General features: G+C 44.4%; 1 pseudogene; it reads left to right on the forward strand.

Annotated features, from left to right (window-relative positions):
• Positions 1–16,146: 16,146 nt before the first annotated feature.
• On the forward strand, positions 16,147–16,264 carry LOC124560994 (annotated as a pseudogene).
• Positions 16,265–17,726: the final 1,462 nt, after the last annotated feature.

Here is a 17,726-nt window from a genome sequence, read left to right on the forward strand (position 1 = left end):
ACACTTGTTGCAAAATTTCGAAGGGACTTCTGCAGATGTCAAGAAATATATGTGCGCTGGAAATATAATTTAATGAAAATATTTATAGTTTCAGTTTCCGCTTTTTGTAAGGAAGAATCAGAAACTCAAGCTGTAAATATTCGCATTAACTTATAGTGATGTGAATATTTGGCTTGATTCGCTACTGACAGCCGGGGAATATGCCAGAGATGTGCAATAGAAGAAGTCGCAGCAAAGATTTTCTTTCACTGTGAATTGCCGGCCGCGGTGATCTAGCGGTTCTAGGCGCTCAGTCCGGAACCGCGCGACTGCTACGGTCGCAGGTTCGAATCCTGTCTCGGGCATGGATGTGTGTGATGTCCTTAGGTTAGTTAGGTTTAAGTAGTTCTAAGTTCTAGGGGACTGATGGCCATAGATGTTAAGTCCCATAGTGCTCAGAGCCATTTGAACCATTTCACTGTGAAATACAGAGGTGGGCTGTAATATTTATTTTGCAATTTAGCAGTGACTGTGTAGGTCAGAATTACGATGCAGTATATCTTCGGACGCACATTCATGTCCGACGGAACACTGCGTCGTACCTCTGAACAACACTGGCGCTGCAGTATTTATCTACCGACACCAGAGAAGCGACGTCCAGGTAAAATGTTCCCCCTGTGCGGGACTATACATAATGGACAGTGGATGTACGAGTGCAGTTGTAGACACATTGTTGACGACATATGGAACTTCGTATCTGACGAAGAGTCTTGCTCGGATTGCCTAAGGGTAAGGCGTCCGCTCGCGATAAGCGGGAAATTCGGGTTGGAGTCCCGGTCCGGCACAAATTTTCATTGTTGCGATTCCATTGTAAAGCTGATTGTTGTTCATATTCGGAACTGTCTGTATTTCATGTATGATTATGTCAAACGTATGAAGAAGAATACAGTTCTTGTTGGATTTCCCATTGTTATTTCTCAGTGTGTTCTATATTCTTTCCACTGATTCCTGCGTATAAAATATTCAGTTCGTCAATCGGCTGTTTCACTACGCGTCTTTCGGCACAATTAAACGTCCTTACTGAAGAACTGCAACTATAAATAGCAAGAAATGGATGCTATTGCGCTGGAGACATGAGGGGAAAGAGAGAGAGAGAGAGAGAGAGAGAGAGAGAGAAGAAATACAGTGACTTACGCGACTTAGATTCATATAAACACAAATCAGTTTATAAATTTTTGAACGTGGATCCTGTTGCGGCAAGAATAGTAATGAAGATAAAAGTATATCATTTTTGCGACGAGCAGGTACTCCATAAGTTCTATTTCTACCTTCTAAAGCGTTTCGAACCTGTTTTGTAAGCGAAATTTCGGCAACGAGGCAGATGCCAAACTCGTATGTAGTCGTCATTAAAGGCACGATGGGACAATGGTGAGATTTTCTAATGCCTCTTTTGACTCCATTACGTTTGAGGTTCACTCCTGCAACCGACACCACGTTGTGGAGCTTGTAACGGGACATCCTCCTCTAGCATTACTTTTCCTCAACAGTAGTTATCGATACCAGCATCATTTTTCGAATTCTGGACAGGCCAATATTACCTCAGTTGCTTTTCTGAAAACTTTCATACAATTTTATACACAGTATGTTATATTTATAAAATGTTTTAGTCTTGATGTTACAATCGATGAGTACTAGTTCTGAATGTACAGTTAAAATTATTTTTTTTAGAAACGTTTGAAATTACGAATTATTAGCACACTTAAAATTTATATTACTAATTACGCAGTACTGTACTGGATACTATGTTTCTGGATTCATTTATGAAATAATAATCGAAAGCAATAATGTAACAGAATCTAGTAGAAATTCATTTGCCCGCATCTCGTGGTCGTGCGGTAGCGTTCTCGCGGGGTCAGGGATTTTCTCTGCCTCGTGATGGCTGGGTGTTGTGTGCTGTCCTTAGGTTAGTTAGGTTTAAGTAGTTCTAAGTTCTAGGGGACTGATGACCATAGATGTTAAGTCCCATAGTGCTCAGAGCCATTTGAACCAGAAATTCATTTGTTAAGAAAAATTGTAAACCTTTTGGAACATGGTTATTTCCGCAGAGTGTGAGACTCGTAAGCATGCCTCTGATGTGATCGGACGCATTTTTGCAATTTGTGCGAACAATGTAATTTCGGCTTTGTTAAAGTGAAAAATCTAAAGATTGTGTGATATACTAAAATGTGGGAAAAAATATATTTACGCAAAGACAAAAATTCTGCAACAGTAATTTTAGATTTATTTAGATCAATCCAATGTGACATTTTCAGCTTCAAGAAACATACCTCTAGACAAGAAGAGCTAGACCAACTCTATAACACGAGCTAAGTAAACTAGAAAGTTTATTGTAATCTTGACTCCTCTTAAATCTTCATAAAGGACTAATGTGGACAATAGACGGAATCAGGATGGAGGGGGAATTACAAAATACGTCCGATCACATCAGAGGCATGCTTATGAGTCTCACACTCTGCGGAAATAACCATATTCCAAAAGGTTTACAAAAATTCAAATGGTTCAAATGGCTCTGAGCACTATGGGACTTAACTTCTGAGGTCATCAGTCCCCTAGAACTTAGAACTACTTAGACCTAACTTACCTAAGGACGTCACACACATCCATGCCCGAGGCAGGATTCGAACCTGCGACCGTAGGGGTCCCGCGGGTCCAGACTGTAGCGCCCAGAACCGCTCGGCCACTCCGGCCGGCGGGAATTACAAGCTGGAGGCTGTTGGTTTTATTGTCCTCGCTGTGCGAACAGTAGGGAAAGACAACGCGCTGCGGCAGCCGCTACCAACACGCCACACTGTGCGACAGCGGCCGCGTGTTGGCTCTCGGGGCGGATGGGGCATCCACTCGGAATTAGCGACGCCGCTGGTCCCTGGGCCGCGCCTAACGGGACCGCCGGCTGCCCACGCGCGTCGCGAGTCTGCCACCCCACCCCCGCATTGTCTCCAGAGATACCGCGCATTCCGCGTGACCCCAGCCGCCAGCCGCGGCGCCTCGCCTCCACCTGGTGACGTCAGCCCCGTTGTCTCTGCACCACGGACATCCTGTACGCGAGGACGTGCCTGTCATCCCGAGCGCGCTGCCCTTGTTGCGAGGCGCTGCACTGCGAGCAGGCGTGTAATCCACTCCACATTTTATTTTCTTAATCCGTTTTTTTGCAGCCCGTTTCTCGAGTCTTTTCTTTTTCCAGAAATGAAGATATTATCTTGAAATAATACATGAATGAGATATTGAAGAATTTTTTTTTTTTTTTTTTTTATGCAGGGCATGCTTTCTAACGACATTCAAATTCTCTTCAAACGACGAACATAGTGACGCAACGGATGCTAATATTGGCACTGTAACTTTTCTCAGAACTGTCGTAGAAATGAGCTAAAACTGAAAGTCGAGCCGACGGAAATAGGCCCCTGCGGTGAAAACACAGCAGAGAAGGAAAATTAGTTTTCTCTCATTGAGTCCAAATAACATTTGCTGACGTCCTTTGCGACCATGAGAAGAAAATACATGACGATTTCAATCACGAAAAAACAACCGTCGCGCGGGATTAGCCGAGCGGTCTAGGGCGCTGCAGTCATGGACTGTGCGGCTGGTCCCGGCGGAGGTTCGAGTCCTCCCTCGGGCATGGGTGTGTGTGTGTGTGTGTGTGTGTGTGTGTGTGTGTGTGTGTGTGTGTGTGTTTGTCCTTAGGATAATTTAGGTTTAGTAGTGTGTAAGCTTAGGGACTGATGACCTTAGCAGTTAAGTCCCATAAGATTTCACACATACATTTTTGAAAAAACAATCATAAAATAATGCCAGGGTGTCCAAAACATCTGTGATGAAAATTGCCGAGGATTATATACATAGTACTTTGGGATAAGACACTGGTTGGAAATGAATACTGGTACTTACTTTTTATACAAAAAGTAAAATTTATATAACAACTTAATCTTACAGCAGCTGTTCAAAGTGAGGGCAGCATATCTCAGTACACCATTACAATGTAATTTATTGACAAAACTTATCTCTAGGTTCAAAATTATTTGGCCTAACTGTTTCACACGTTATAGGATAGATGTCACTAGCACGGTGCTCTACACACTGTGTGCATCCCGATGTGTGTTTCACAGGCACGACGGGAGTGCTTGCTGAAGAATGTTCTGCTACTCGATCGAATACACTCAGCTGCTACTTACCTAACAGCGTGACTCACAGAGCGGGACCTAGCTGTCAACGGGGCATTACACTCCAATCACCTTCTCCTCTCACATTGTGACTCAGTTTGTTGTTTCTATCTACGGGGGTGCGTGTACGGCAATGGAAAGAAGAATACATTATTAAATTTTTAGCTGGTTTGGGGTACAGAAAATGCAAATATTAGTGCACAGATCTGCTACCTGTTGCAGCAACAGCGGGTATAAGCTGCTGCACGTCGAGTGTAATGGAGCTTGGACGGGTACTTTGTCATTCCATTCTGCTTCACCTCTGTACCAGAAGCAATCAATTTAGTGGCTGGCTACTGGTAACGTGTCAGTCTCCGACAACCCGCGGCCACTTACTTTCGATAGGTGAGAGATCTTGAGAATGATATAGCGAGGGAAACAGTCAAACACTCCTCTTATAGCGGTAGGCCAGGACAGTGAGGGCAGCATGCAGTCTTGCTTATCTTACTGAAAGAGAACGTCACAGTCGTCTAGATGATAGCGCACAACCACAGGTCTAACTACGTTAGAAGTGAACGCTTTCTGTACGAATTACCAGTTATTCGAACTAGAGATGATCGCGTTTTGTACCCAGTGGTACCCCAGTACCATCAAGCCACATACTGGGCTCACAAAATGCTCACGAATGCACGGTGCTGATTCTCTTCGGAGCCTTTACAGTCGTTTACGTCCATCTTCATGCTCCTCTGAAATGGGGACTTGATGTCAGAGCTATATACAGTGTTCTCGTAGAGCGAACCCCACTATCGGTGTGCTTCTTTTCTTCTACAAGGGAAGCCACAACAGTCGTCGCACTGGCCATGTAGGTACTTGTCTTGCTGCAAACAAGACCGGTTTCTGACTCAAGCACGATCCTCCACGACCGAGCGAAGAAAATTTCTGTTCTGTCGGGCGCTAATCACTTGGGCCATTGAGATCCTGCATGGCGCTGAGTATGACACTCCTGGACCTAACTATTCGATATTCACATGATAATCGAGCCACCCCCACCAACGTGAGCAGCGATGTCGCAGAACAATAAAACGCAGCTCGATGGGCCACGTTCCTGTCGCTGTCGAATTCCATCAGTTGCTGCTAGATGTTTCTCCTGCTTACATGAGGCATGTCATCGTCTTCTTTCAAACACCCAACATTCAAATGCGATTTCTGAGTAAGAAACTTACTGCGTTGTGTTTTGTCATACACGCAGTGTAGAAGGGATTTCATTCCAGTTAGGCAATTGTTGTATGTCACTTTCATCGTGTTGCAGGTTTAATAGCCATCGTTATAGAGATACATTATAAGATCAAAAGTACCCGGACAACCTCAAAAACATACGTTTTTCATATTAGGTGGATTTCGCTGCCACCTACTGCCAGGTACTCCATATCAGCGACCTCAGTAGTCATTAGACATCGCGAGAGAGCTGAATGGGGCGCTCCGCGGAACTCACGGACCTCGAACGTGGTCAGGTGATTGGGTGTCACTTGTGTCATACGTCTGTACGCCAGATTTTCACACTCCTGAACATCCCTAGGTCCAATGTTTCCGATGTGATAATGAAGTGCAAACGTGAAGGGACAAAAATGGTTCAAATGGCTCTGAGCACTATGCGACTTAACCTCTGAGGTCATTTGTCGCCTAGAACTTAGAACTAATTAAACCTTACTAACCTAAGGACATCACACACATCCATGCCCGAGGCAGGATTCGAACCTGCGACCGTAGCGGTCGCTCGGTTCCAGACTATAGCGCCTAGAACCGCACGGCCACTCCGGCCGTCGTGAAGGGACACGTACAGCACAAAAGTGTACAGACCGACCTAGTCTGTTGACTGACATAGACCGCCGACAGTTGAAGAGGGTAGTAATGTGTAATAGGCAGACAGGAATTCCAGACTGCATCAGCATCCACTGCAAGTACTATGGCAGTTAGGCGGGAGATGATGAAACTTGGATTTCATAGTCGAGCGGCTGCTCATAAACCACAACTCACGCCGGTAAATGCCAAACGACGCGTCGCATGGTGCGAGGAGCTTAAACATTGGACGATTGAACAGTGGAAAAACGTTGTGTGGACTGACAAATCACGATACATAATATGACCATCCGATGGGAGTGTGTGGGTATGGCGAATGCCCGGTGAACATCTCCCAGCGTGTGTAGTGCCAACTGTAAAATTCGGAGGCGGTGGTGTTATGGTGTGGTCGTGTGTCGTGAGAAAACATTGATTTCATGGTAGGGCGGCTGCTCGTAACGCACTCATCACGCCGATAAATGCCAAACGACTCCTCGCGTGGTGTAAGGAGCGTAAACATTGGGCGATTGAACAGTGGAAAAACGTTGTGTGGAGTGACGAATCACGGTGCACAGTGTGGGGATTCCATGGCAGGGTGTGGGTATGGCGAATACGCGGTGAACGTCATCTGCTAGCGTGTATAGCGTCAACAGTAATATTCTTGTTTTTCATGGTGGGGGCTAGCACCCCTTATTGTTTCACGTGGCACTATCACAGCACAGGCCTACAATGATGTTTTAAGCACCTTCTTGCTTCCAACTGTTGAAGAGCAATTCGGGTATGGCGATTCATCTTTCCACACGATCGAGCACCTGTTCACAACGCAAGGCCTGTGGCGGAGTGGTTACACGACAGTAACGTCCCTGTAATGGACTGACCTGCACAGAGTCCTGACCTGAATCCTATAGAACACATTTGGGATGTTTTGGAACGCCGACTTCTTGCCGGGCGTCACCGACCGACATCGATACCTGTCCTCAGTGTAACACTCCGTGAAGAATGGGCTGCCATTCCCCAAGAAACCTTTCAGCACTTGATCGAACGTATGCCTGCGAGAGTGGAAGCTGTCATCAAGGCTAAGGATGGACCAACACCATATTGAATTGGAGGGCGCCACGAACCTGTAAGTCGTTTTCAGCTAGGTGTCCGGATACTTTTGATCACATAGTGTATGTCTCCAAAGAAAAGAAACACTCTAGTGCAGTAAGTTCACAGTAAATAGTGATTAATGCAAAGAGCCACAGGAACGATTAAAGGCAGAAGAAAAGATCAAAGTCGTGTTAATGCTGTTTTCTAAATAGCAGTACGTACATAAATGTATTAGGCGCACGAATACCGTGCATGCAAGCCCAGAGTAGTGACGTACGTTCCTGGGAACGGTTGGTACATCTACACCTATACTTCGCAAGGCACCTGACGCTGTACTAGTGATTCCTCCTTCTCTGTTGCATTCGCGAATGGCGCTTGGGAAGAATGATTGTCGGTAGGCCTCTGTACTACCTTTAATTCCTCTAATTTTCTCGTGGTTATTTCGCGAGACGTATGTAAGAGGACGTAATATGTTGTGGGGCACTTCCCGGAAAGTTCTCTCTCAGCATTTCAACAACTTGTGATGGACAGTGCCTATCCTGTAGCGTCTGCCACTGGAATTTGTTGAGCATCTCTGTAACGCTCACACCCCGACAAAACGATTCCATGATGAAACCCTCTGTTGGATCTTCTCTCCCTCCCCCTCTCTCCCTCCCCCTCCCTCTCCCTCCGCCTCCCTCTCTCCCTCCCTTCCTCCCCCTCCCTCTCTCCCTCCCCCTCCCTCCCTCTCTCCCTCCCCCTCCCTCCCTCTCTCCCTCCCCCTCCCTCCCTCTCTCCCTCCCCCCTCTCTCTCCCTCCACCTCCCCCCCTCTCTCTCCCTCCACCTCCCCCCCTCTCTCTCTCTCCACCTCCCTCTCTCTCTCCCCCTCCACCTCCCTCTCCCCTCCCTCCCTCTCTCCCTCCCCCTCCCTCCCTCTCTCCCTCCCCCTCCCTCCCCCTCTCTCCCTCCCTCCCCCTCTCTCCCTCCCTCCTCCTCTCTCGCCTATCAATCCCACCTGGAAAGGATCCCTCACACATGAAGAGTACTCAAGAACTGGTCCAACAAGAGCCTCGTATGCCACTTCTTTCGTGGATGGATTATATTTCCATATGATTCTTCCTATGAATCGGCCTGGCGTCTGCCTTTCCTGCTGTTTGTTTTATATGGTCATTCCTCTTACTGTAGCTCCGTATAGATGCTGCTGGATATTTCACGCGATTACCGTGTAATGCAATTTGCCCTCAGTAGTATAGTTGTACATTAATGGATTTGTTTTCTTATGTATGCACAGTATGTTGCATTTATCTACGTTCAGGGTCAACAACCAATTCCTGCACCATTCCTGTCAAATCCTCTGTAGGCCCTTCTGCCGATAGTTACAGTCTTCTGGCGTTGATAACGTCTTATATACAACCTCATCATCTGCGAACAGCCGTAAAGAGCTACCGATGCATCGTAGTAGATCATCCACATAGAGGGTTATTCAGACAGAAAAAAAAACAGTTTTCAGTTGTTTGTTACAGGCAAACTATAAAATATAGAAAAACATTGCACATATTACTAGAGAGAGGAAGGTTCAAAGCTTTGACACATGTTCGTTGGTGTTCGTATGTAACAAAATGACATTACACCTCAAGAGAAATAATTCTGTGTGTTGGAATTTGCGTGAATTCAAACCATTGTTCTAGTGCAGCGTGCATTCTGCCGTCGATTGAGCAAGAAGTTACCTCTGCACAAGCGGGTTTATGACTGGCATAACAAATTCTTGGAAGTTGGTTGCATTTGCAAAGGGCTGGCTGGCCATGCACGTCTGATGAAAATGTCGAGCGTATCCGAGATGCGTCCTGACGGAGCAATCTGTAGTCCACAAGAAGGACAGGTCAAGGACTTAAATTTCCTCAAAGGACGGTGTGGCGCGTAGTGAAACGAAGCGTGCATATGAAGCCTTATAATTTCAGTAGCAACTATAACAAAGTTACGAATTTTACATTTCTGTTCTCCAGGAAATGACAGAAGACAGTTTCTCCGAACAACTCACCTTTTCTGACGAACCGACGTTTCATCTACCAGGTAAAGTAAACCGCCATAATGTAAAAATTTGGGCATCACAAAATCATGGCATCGTCGTCAAATATGAAATAAACTCGCCGACACTGAATGTGTTTTGTGCGGTATCCGTTTAAAATCTTTATGGACCCTTCCTTTTTGCGGAGGAAACTGTGACAGCAATGTTTGACCTGAACATGCTGCAAATTGGTGCACCTTGAGGTGCAGGGCTGTCATAACAAAACCATCCCACAACGTTGGTTTCGAAGAAATGGACACTGTGCGGCTGATCCCGGCGGAGGTTCGAGTCCTCCCTCGGACATGGGTGTGTGTGTTTGTCCTTAGGATAATTTAGGTTAAGTAGTGTGTAAGCTAAGTGACTGATGACCTTAGCAGTTAAGTCCCATCAGATTTCACACACATTTGAACATTTTTGAAGAAATGGACAACAAGATCATGTTTATTGCTTTTGCCCTCCCAGGTCACCAGACACCACATCTTGAGATTTTTTCCGTGGACTGCTCGTAAAAACACAATCTTTGTCCCACCTATGGCAGTAACTCTTTAAGGAGTTGAGAAACCTAATTGTGGGAGTGGTCGACTCAATAAACAGGGACCTGTTTCGTTGTTACTCCAGTAACGCATGAGGCTAATGTTTAATGTGTGGTACAGCGTCAGTGCGCGTACAACACTTTGAACTTCCTCTGTCTAGTGACCTGCACAATGTGCTTCCTATCTTTCATAATTTGTCTGTAATAAACAACTGAAACCTTTTCTTTTTTCTCAATAATCCTGTATAATGTAAACAGTGCTATTCTCGTAGAATACAGTGGCTAAATTAAAAAGAACGAAATTTACAGTGATGAAAAAAGGAAATGAAACGATCAGTTACATTTGAAGCGTTTTATTACAAGGGATCGTCAAGAAGTTTCAATTAAAACCTCGAAAAAACAAAGTAGCGTAATTAATTATTTGTTTAGTTGCAGGTATCTGACTGCAATCGTGATACACATTAGATCTTCGTGTGCTACAATACCGTAGCATGCCGCTAGAACAATAAATAAATAAATAAATAAATAAATAGAGTGGCGCAGCTCACCGCCACTTCATCAATTTGATGCGCCATTCTGATTTCGCTCCTCCAGTGGCGTGTTAAGTATTGTACTGTAGTCCGTAGTTTTAAATGTGCTCCATGACTGCAGCTGTGTGCTTTTTTTTTTTTGTCATCAGTCTACTGACTGGTTTGATGCGGCCCGCCACGAATTCCTTTCCTGTGCTAACCTCTTCATCTCAGAGTAGCACTTGCAACCTACGTCCTCAATTATTTGCTTGACGTATTCCAATCTCTGTCTTCCTCTACAGTTTTTGCTCTCTACAGCTCCCTCTAGTACCATGGAAGTCATTCCCTCATGTCTTAGCAGATGTCCTATCATCCTGTCCCTTCTCCTTATCAGTGTTTTCCACATATTCCTTTCCTCTCCGATTGTGCATAGAACCACCTCATTCCTTACCTTATCAGTCCACCTAATTTTCAACATTCGTCTATAGCACCACATCTCAAATGCTCCGATTCTCTTCTGTTCCGATTTTCCCACAGTCCATGTTTCACTGCCATACAATGCTGTACTCCAGACGTACATCCTCAGAAATTTCTTCCTCAAATTAAGGCCGATATTTGATATTAGTAGACTTCTCTTGGCCAGAAATACCTTTTTTGCCATAGCGAGTCTGCTTTTGATGTCCTCCGTGATCCGTCCGTCATTGGTTATTTTACTGCCTAGGTAGCAGAATTCCTTAACTTCATTGACTTCGTGACCATCAATCTTGATGTTAAGTTTCTCGCTGTTCTCATTTCTACTACTTCTCATTACCTTCGTCTTCCTCCGATTTACTCTCAAACCATACTGTGTACTCAGTAGACTGTTCATTCCGTTCAGCAGATCATTTAATTCTTCTTCACTTTCACTCAGGATAGCAATGTCATCAGCGAATCGTATCATTGATATCCTTTCACCTTGTATTTTAATTCCACTCCTGAACCTTTCTTTTATTTCCATCATTGCTTCCTCGATGTACAGATTGAAGAGTAGGGGCGAAAGGCTACAGCCTTGTCTTACACCCATCTTAATACGAGCACTTCGTTCTTGATCGTCCACTCTTATTATTCCCTCTTGGTTGTTGTACATATTGTATATGACCCGTCTCTCGCTATAGCTTACTCCTCCTTTTTTCAGAATGTGTACTTGCAAACCATCAAAAAATTAACTACATAAAATTTTTTCGGAGTGATAATTTAAAGTTTATCACCATTTATCGCAGTTATATAAAGCACAAAATATCAGTGAAATGAAATTGTCGCATGATTGCGAGAAACAAGCCTTCGGAGCAGATCCGATATGTTATTTTTCATTGCTCTTGGTACGAATCGAAACTCGTATTCACAGTTAATGTCTTTGGGATGGAGCTGCAACCTTCATATGGCGCAGCGCCTCGATGGGCGGCGAGCGACTTCTGTGAGCACCTCTGCGGTGGCCCGGAGAGCAATGAACTCTAATACGGGCCGAGCGAGCGAGGCTAGACGTGTGGTCGGCTTGGTTGTCCGAGTCGCCCCGACGTGATTAGGCCGCCACCAGGGACGACAGCGGCGCTCTCAGGGCTTCGTTTTTCGTCACGACGGCCGGCTGGCGGCTCTTTGTTTTTTGCTCGTCTCGTCTCGCCTCCCTCGCAAAGCACCTTTCACGCCCGCGGCGTGAAGCCTCGCCCGGTTTGTTTACGAGATGTCCGAGCAGTGAGTCACGCGGTAAATATAGGCTCCGGTGGCCACGTTCCGTATTAGGAGCACCTCGGCGGGTCGCGGCCCCAGACTGCCCGACTCCTCCGTCCGAGCCCATCCCGTCCCATCTCGCCGAGTGATGACCCCTGGGCGTTAGCGCCGCTGTCCCGACAACATCCACGCCCCTGCGGGCGCCCTCTTGGGAACGCCGGCTGAGCCGAGACCGACCTGTCACTGAGGATCCGTCAGCTAAGCGCTCTTGGGTCACGCAGTAGCCTTACAGTAGTGGTTTACGCTGCACGTTCACAAAAACAAAAGCAAAACGAGGATAATTGAGTATTGACTAATTAAAACAGGCGATGCTGAGGGAATCAGGTTAGGAATTGAGACACTTATAGTAGTACATGTGTTACGCTACTTGGGAAGCAAAATAACTGATGATGGTCGAAATATGGAGGATATAAAATGCAGACTGGCAATGACAAGAAAAGCGTTTCTGAAGAAGAGAAATCTGTTGTCGTCGAGTACAGATTTGTCAGGAAGTCCATTCTGAAAGTATTTGTATGGAGTGCAGCTATGTATGGAAGTCAAACACGGACGATAAACAGTTTAGACAAGAAGAGAATAGAAGCATTTAAAATGTGGTGCTACAGAAGAATGCTGAAGACTAGATGGGTAGTTCACGTAACTAATGCAGAGGTACTGAATATAATTGGGGAGGAGAGAAATTTGTAGTACAACCTGACTAGAAGAAGGGATGTCTTTATGAGACATCAAGGGATCACCAGTTTAGTATTGCAGGGAAGCGTGGGGGATAAAAACCGTAGAGGGAGACCAAGAGGTGAATACAGTAAGCAGATTCCGAAGGATATAAGTTGCTGTATTTACTTGGAGAGAAGAGGCTTGAACAGGGTAGAGCAACTTGGAGAGTATGCATCAAACCAGTGTTTGGACTGAAGACCACAGCAACAACAAAAGATATATAAACCTGTCACTCTTTAATACAACGTCTATTCAGAAGATGTTGGCAAACACACAAAATGGGCGCAGAGCATGAATGTTCGCACTTCATTATACACCCGCCGGTGGAGCTCCATGGAGGGGATGCTTGCTTCTCATTGGCAGCGGCGTAATTGTTCGTGGAAGCGCGCTCATTTCGCGGTGGCGGCTGTAGGAAACGCGACTGCGTAGTTGGTGGCGCGCTATTTTAAAATGTGGCTGACCGGATAGCAACCGATACCGCATATATAAACATTGAAAAATTCGAAATAGTGAACCTGATAATGGAAAAAGAATATGGGAAAAATTAATGAAGTCCACAAAAATGTTTTCGATCAACATTAATAATTTTAATGGAAGAATTCATTACTATCTTCATTATAGAAGAGATATATTAATAACAAAAATTTGAAGTTTTATAAATCTTCTTAATCTTGTTATTCTTTTGCTTCTTGTTCCTCATCTTCATTTTCTTCTTTACCTTCTTCCTCACCGAAATATGTATTCTCTTCATCATTCTCAGCATCTGATTCCTCTTAATCCTCTGCTGCAGGTACCATGAGGGTAATAGATTCCGAAGACAACGTTGTCACCTTCCTCGGAGATGTTTTCTGCAAAGAAGAAATATAGGGATCGTTTGCCGCCAGAGGTCTCCGGCATACATCCTCTGTCTTTTCTACACGAGAACACTTTCGGGCAAAGCTTAGGCGACATGCCCTTATTAACTTGTTAATTGATTCCTACGCATTCTCCGACAACTAACCGTTTGTTGAAATTGTAGAAGCGATCATGTCCGGTCCTTGGATCAACAGTCTATGTACTTCTGTTGGTATATTGTACAATGAGTGCTCTTCTACATAATGCCTGGCTGTTTCATTGTTGTAAGGTTTTCGGTTCTATTTCTCGGTATGAATAACAGCACTTTGCATCTGATACCTAAAAAAAATGGCTCAAAGCCGGAATTGCGGCTAGTAGCTGAATTTTAGGGATGATTTGCGAAGAACGGAACATACTTAAGAACGGAATGAAAAAGAAGGCGGATTATCGTGGAATCTAAAACTTGTACAACTTTTGCTTGCATTCCGGTAAGAAGTTAATTTTTAATGTCGCAACTTGTGGAAGAAACAGCTGTTAGTTGGCGATTAAATAAGGCAATAAGTACTTATAATTACGTACGTACCTTCTGGAAGAGCCTCCATTAAAAAAAAATAAAAAATAAAAAAAATAGATCTTATTTTGCTGAACACAACGTCCGAAAGAAATTCAATCATCGGAAGAAGCAGCTGGGTGCTTCTAAGACCGGGATCCAATTGTCCCAACATTAATCATGCTAGCCTATTAAACGTAACCCACTGTGCGAAGCCGAAATATGGGAAATGTGGCAAAGGTTGTACGCTGTGTCGTAGTTCAAGGAACCGGTCCAGCATTGTTTCAAGTCATTTAGTGCCTTAACCCCGGCGCGGTCTTTTCTAACGAGCGAGATGGGCTCGTATTCGCGAGGACAGCGTTTTAAATCCCTGTCCGACCATCCATATATAAATTTCTTTTTTTTCCTTAAATAATTTGAGGCAAATTCTGGGACTGTCCCTTTGGAAAGGACACGGCCTTTTTCTATTCACAACCTTTCCCAATTCTACCTGTGCCCCACCTATAATGACACCTAATCGTCTTCCCTTCGTTGCGCCCTCTTCATGTGTTTGTCGTTTTGGAGGCCACAAATCAGCGGGATAGGGTACCTGTTGACTGTTGAGTCAAGAAGTGGGAAATATGTGAACAGATTATTAACTACAAGTCAAAAATAGTAGAAGTTAAATATCTATTTCAATCTGAAAATTTAGATTCTGCATGTAAGAAGAACGGACAGTCATTTGTCTTGAAGTTACCGCCACAGAGATTTTCACCCTCTTTCTTGCAATCATTAACTTCTTCTTGTCATAAGTCACTCGGCTCCCACATGTTAGGCCCTAAATTACACCTAAACTCACCGGCCGGTGTGGCCGAGCGGTTCTAGGCGCTACAGTCTGGAACCGCGCGGCCGCTACGGTCGCAGGTTCGAATCCTGCTCGGGCATGGATGTGTGTGATGTCATTAGGTTAGTTAGGTTTAAGTAGTTCTAAGTTATAGGGGACCGATGACCTGAGAAGTTAAGTCCCATAGTGCTCAGAGCCATTTGACCCATTTACACCTAAACTCAAAATATTTATCTCTAAATTACGCCTAAACTAAAAATATTTATAGATATTAGCATAACACCGTGACAGGATCTGTTGAAACTGGACTTCTGAAGAGACCGTAACGATATTATGTGATACTTCCCACCAGTAGGAGAGATGGAAGTTCACATCAGTGCTTTTTGTTTGATGCTTTCTTTTGGGATATGGAAAAGGTATCGTCCTCGAAACAGTGTAAACATTGGAAAAGACGATATTTGTAAACATCAGCATATTTATAGATTTGCTGTTGATCATCATTAGGGGCAATTGTGTTAAGCACACAGTTGAAACACATGCTCCCAACGTATTTGAACTCTCCAGACATTCACTACTACTCAAGCTTTATTGGAGAGAATTTCTCCTCATGCAAGACAACGCAAACATATCTTCATCGTAATGATTTTCCCAGATCATTCAGGTAACAGACATTATTGAAACGGCATTTATTTGCATTAATTATAATCTTTTTACATTTGGCTTAAAGAATATTGGAAAAGAAACACTGGAGAAACGAGAAACGGTGTAAGGTTGTAAACCGTTGTTATTCCTTACTTTTATGTAGGATGTGCGCACAGACAAAAGTTTCTCGGATTGTTAGAAGTCTGTGACGTAGATTTTGCACTGAATACTCATGCGCAGTAACGTACTAACAGCATTTTTATAATCATTTTTGAACTTAAAAACTTAAATCGCGGATACTGTAGATTATTAGGAAGACTGCGAAATTCTAATCACATGAAAATTCTGACTGGGTCCTAAAGGCTGCAGACAGTTCGGAAATTATCAACCTTGCGAATAAAAAACCAAACTGTGAAACATACACACACACACACACACACACACACACACACACACACACACACACACACACACACACACACACCCCGACAGTGGTTCACTAATAAAATGCTGAATTTGCATTTGTGAGCAGGCTGCTTCAGTCCACAGAGTGACAAATGTAACTTAATTTCCCAGAATCATATCACACACGTATCGCGGTAGCTCTGGACGATTTCTTCCAACGTCTTGCTAATTCTAGGCAACGGCCTTGCCGCAGTGGATACACCGGTTCCCGTAAGATCACCGAAGTTAAGCGCTGTCGGGCGTGGCCGGCACTTGGATGGGTGACCAACCGGGCCGCCATGCTCTGTTGCCATTTTTCGAGGTACACTCAGCCTCGTGATGCCAATTGAGGAGCTACTCGACCGAATAGTAGCGGCTCCGGTCAAAGAAAACCATCGTAACGACCGGGAGAGCGGTGTGCTGAGCACACGCCCCTCCTATCCGCATCCTCAATGAGGATGACACGGCGGCCAGATGGTCCCGGTGGGCCGCTTGTGGCCTGATGACGGAGTGCTTAGAGTGCTTGCTAATTCTGTACGACCGCCCTGTCGACGGATTAACGCTTCCCAATTAACATTTTCTCTTGGACAGCAAACTGGGAAAGAATTCACGTCACGGCAAAGTATGTACAAATACAAATTCGATTTTCACGTTAACAATAACAGTGACACGATTTTCTTTGGCATTATGTGGGTGCTGTGAAGAAAGTAATATCATTATTGTGGAGACTATAAGTAATACCACATTCCGGTGTGGGAGCTGGAGGTATACAAATCCTTTGCGATACTGGAGTTACTTCATTGATATTCCAACCCTTCTTAGGTAACAAAACGCCATGTGACTACGGCCCCAGAAAGGCAGTCGTGCAAGATGCATCTCTTTACGCCTGTGATCAAAGAAGACCGAAACCACATAATTACTGCTCTCCAAAAACTGGGACAAACTAGTTTGTGAGCCCAGATCCCCAATTAAATGATATTAAAGAGCGGTCGGAAATTTATAGTATCAATTATCTCCGATAGTTCTTAGTGATTTATTACGTATAATGAGAGCCCTCTAAAGAAGCCGAAGAGCAGTCTCGATTGGGATTACAACATAGCTTTTCTGTATTGGGTGGTTGTCTACCAAGACTAGTAGCACAGGGAAGGGAGAACAACAAATTATCACCTTATGCGGCTGCGAGAGGCGTACGAGAAAGGGAAACCATCAGGTGACGGAAATGATGAAAAGCTGGCATGTGCGATACACACGCATCGGAAAGTGGGGGAAAAAACCTTGAATGCAGTGCCGCAAAGTACGGTGCTTTAAGTTCACGTTGTCGATAGCAAGAACCGCTTGCCCGTAAACAAACTGCCTATGTTAACGACTCGCTTATGAGATTCACGATGTACCGAATCTCTGCAAGGCCGTTAACAACTCAAAATTACGGTGTCGAAAGGCTGTCAGCCGAAATGGACCCTGGAGGATCAGGAAAGATGGATCATCTCCCATGTGTTACGTAGACGAAATGTTAATCTGCAAGTTTTATTAATGAGAGGTCTTCCAGGATGCAAATTATTCTTTACGAGCTGTGGCAGAATTTTGTAAGTTATTGGGAGCATAAAAACGATTATTCACCTCATTTGTAGTTACCAAGCTCCGTTTAAAATTGTCACTAGAAAAAGGCTCTTAAAGACAAAATGATGGGTGCATTCCAGAATCTCTACAGTCCGTTCAGCATTTATTTGGTAAAACAGAACTAAATAAGAAGAAAACGATTCGTATCTTCCATAACG

This window comes from Schistocerca americana, chromosome 1, assembly GCF_021461395.2.
Source record: "Schistocerca americana isolate TAMUIC-IGC-003095 chromosome 1, iqSchAmer2.1, whole genome shotgun sequence".
NCBI classification, from domain to species: Eukaryota; Metazoa; Arthropoda; class Insecta; order Orthoptera; family Acrididae; genus Schistocerca; species Schistocerca americana.